Consider the following 3,148-nt stretch of genomic DNA (forward strand, 5'->3'; position numbering starts at 1 on the left):
ACACCTTAACTGAGGCACCCTCATCCAAGGGTCCTATCTACGACGGGTTCACACCCACAGGAATGGCTTAACTTTATTTTTTTTTTAGAAACAGGTATAGAGAATACTTTATTAGACTTATCACTTGCCTTAAACAGTATAAAATAGAAAACAGTTCTGTGATCCAGTTTAGGAATATGTATTTTTATACATTTCTTTCCAAATAGAAAATCAGTAATACACCAAAACTATGCTGATTCAATTTGAGGAATCTTCAGCACAATCAAGGTTAGCAAAGTCCTTTAGATGCAATTTCTTTTGGGTTTATTGCAACACTTTTTGTTATATTACATGTCTTGTAAATTCCAATAAGTCTGTCTGAAATCGCAAACATACTATTTCAAAGAGGAATTATGATGAACTGAGCATTTTTTGTTTGTTCATATATATAAAATGCAACAATAGACACATTTTTTAAATCAAGGGCTGCATCAATCTCATCCATGAAGTAAAGGGGAGTGGGTTTGTAGTGGTGAGGAGCAAATACTAAAGCCAAGGAACTATGAGTTTTCTCTCCTACTAAAAGGTTGAAGATCTTCTTCCAACTTTTCTTTGTTGGTTGAACACTGAACATGATTCCTTCAGAGAAAGGATCCAAGCTACCTACAAGCTCCGGTTCAGGATCACCTACCAAAGGAAGCATGTGGTAATTTTCCTTTAATTTATTTATTACATAAAAACCTGCCATAAATTCATTAAGCCTTTGTTTCCAAAGATCTTCTTATGCCTGTCTAAAATTATCTTTCATAAGTAGTTTTGTTCATTCTAACACCTGTTGCAAATATAATTCTTCCTTCTTTTTAAACTCTGCAACAGCACCTAAGTTTGGTTTCAGTTCATGACCCTGGGCTTCCAAAAGTACAATCTGATTTATTATAGAATCTGGATTTTTGATTGCTTCAAGATCCTCTGGGTTTAAAACAGAAACCTCTTCAACAGGATTATCTTCCATGGGATGCAGTGATATTTTTGAAATCTCTTTTTTGCCAATATTTTATTTTAGAATTATGTTCAGCAGTGTGACCATCTATCTGTTCAAGCTTCAACTTAATACTAAGTGCATCTTTTTGAAGAGCATGTTCATTTTCTTGAATTACTTTTAGTTCTTGAAGTAGATTACAATGTTTTTTCTGGATATCTGGTAAGGACTCCTCTGCAGCACTTGTATTCTTCACATCCTCTGTTGCTTTGTCCTCAAGACTTTTTAACTCTCCTGTTAAGTCATCTACTTCTTTCTTGGTATCTTTTATTTCTGTCTCTGTACAAAAGAGCGAGTCTTGTGCTTTTTTAAGATTTCTGCCTGCAGTTTTGATTGCTGTTTGGGCTTTAGTAATAGCAAAGCTTTTTTATTGCTTATTTATTTGATTAAGTTTGTCTTGTTGGGCTTTTAGTTTATGGTTATTGATTTCCACGATGATATTGTGTAAATTTTTAACCTCAGCTTCTACTTTACCAGCTCTCAGCCACACTGTCATATTCGGTTTTGAAAGTGCTAACATTTTCTTCTAGTAATTTCTGCTTTCTTTTTTTGGTGAGAGGCTGTAGCAAGTACATTAGCTTCAAGTTCCTTAACTTGCACATTCAAATATTCTTCTTGCTCTGATAAGCACTGGATGCTTGTGGTAAACTTTTCTAGCATATTTCTCACTTCTTGTACACTATTCCGTAACTTAACTACTACTTCTTCAAGTTGTGCTTTCTGTTCCTGGATTTGTGCTGCTTTTGGGGAGTCTCTTTGCAACTGTGATTCCATTTTATTTACCTCTTCTTCAGAGATTTCAACCACATCCAATGAACCCATTTTTCCTTTCATTACTTTGCTTCCACCACCAGTTATTGTACCTGACTGTTATATGATTTGTCCCTGTAAAGTTACAACCCTCCATCTTCTATCTTTTTTATATGCTACTCTTGTGGCTTGATCCAAATTGTTAGCTACTAAGGTATCCCGTGAAGCAAAGTAAAAAGCTTGGCAAATTTTCTCATCTTTTACTTTTACAAAATCAAATAACTAAGAAGTATTTTCGGGAGTTGGAATTTTGGTCATTTTTTCCCCATACGGTCATCTTATCTAAACCTATAAAAGTTGTGACTCCAATATTTTGTCTTTTAAGGAAGTCTACACATTCTTGTGCTGTGTCAATGGAATCAACAGCAACTTAGTCTAATGCATGACAACAGGATGAAATAGCAACATCGTATTTTTCATCAGTGGCTCCTGGGTCCCCCAATCTTCCATATATTCCTGGAATCCTGTCAGTTGTTTTTTTTTTTTTTTTTTTGAGTTATTGCATCAAGGACTTTCCCCCTACTTTGATTCATTGCTAAAGAACTCTTTGAGTCTTCAACGTTTTGGAAAAGATCACAAACCACACTTTTGAAGTTGATTTCTTCTTGTGTACGTTTTTGAAGTTCTTTTTCTTTCTCCTTTAATTCTTGTTCAGCTTGAGGGAGTTTTTCCTCTATATCTCGATTGCAACTTTCCTTTCTTTAAGAGCCTCAGAAGTTGCAATTAGAGCTTCCTTGGCCTTACTTAACTGAGACACTGCAGTATTGTGATGACTGAGATAGATATCAAATTCCGATTGGGCTACATCCATTTTTGAATGTGCTTCATTTACCAATTTGCTAAAACCCATGAGTTCTTTCTCTCAACTTTCTTTTTCTTTCTGAAGTCCTTGAGTTTCCTGAGCTTCCTGTTTAAGGCTAACCATAACTCCCTTTAATTTTCTTTTTCTTCTTTCTCCTTTTCCTTTTTCAGGACTTTTTTTTTTAGTTGTTGTCTCAGTTATTATATTCCCACTCTTGGCAGGTACGCTTTTAAATTCTTCAACCTTTTCTTTATCTTTTTTAAGTTGTCTCTCGAGTTTTTTTGGCTTTACTTGTCGCATGCTTTAATTTTTCCCTGACTTGAATACTTCCAAATCTAGCTGTGTAAATTTTCCTTTGTTCCCCTCAATAAATTTTGTAATTTTATTCAGTTTCTTCTTTACATCTTTTACAGCTTTAGTCTTAGCTTTCAGTTCATTTGACAGTATATTGCTCTTCTCATTCATTTTTTAGTGTCTTCATGAGATTTTTCCTTTTGAGTTTCCATTTCAGCAATTCA

General features: G+C 34.5%; 1 pseudogene; it reads right to left on the minus strand.

Moving 5' to 3' along the window:
• Positions 1–268: 268 nt before the first annotated feature.
• Positions 269–2,930, minus strand: LOC119528982 (annotated as a pseudogene).
• Positions 2,931–3,148: the final 218 nt, after the last annotated feature.

The sequence above is a fragment of the Choloepus didactylus genome, chromosome 3 (assembly GCF_015220235.1).
Source record: "Choloepus didactylus isolate mChoDid1 chromosome 3, mChoDid1.pri, whole genome shotgun sequence".
NCBI classification, from domain to species: Eukaryota; Metazoa; Chordata; class Mammalia; order Pilosa; family Megalonychidae; genus Choloepus; species Choloepus didactylus.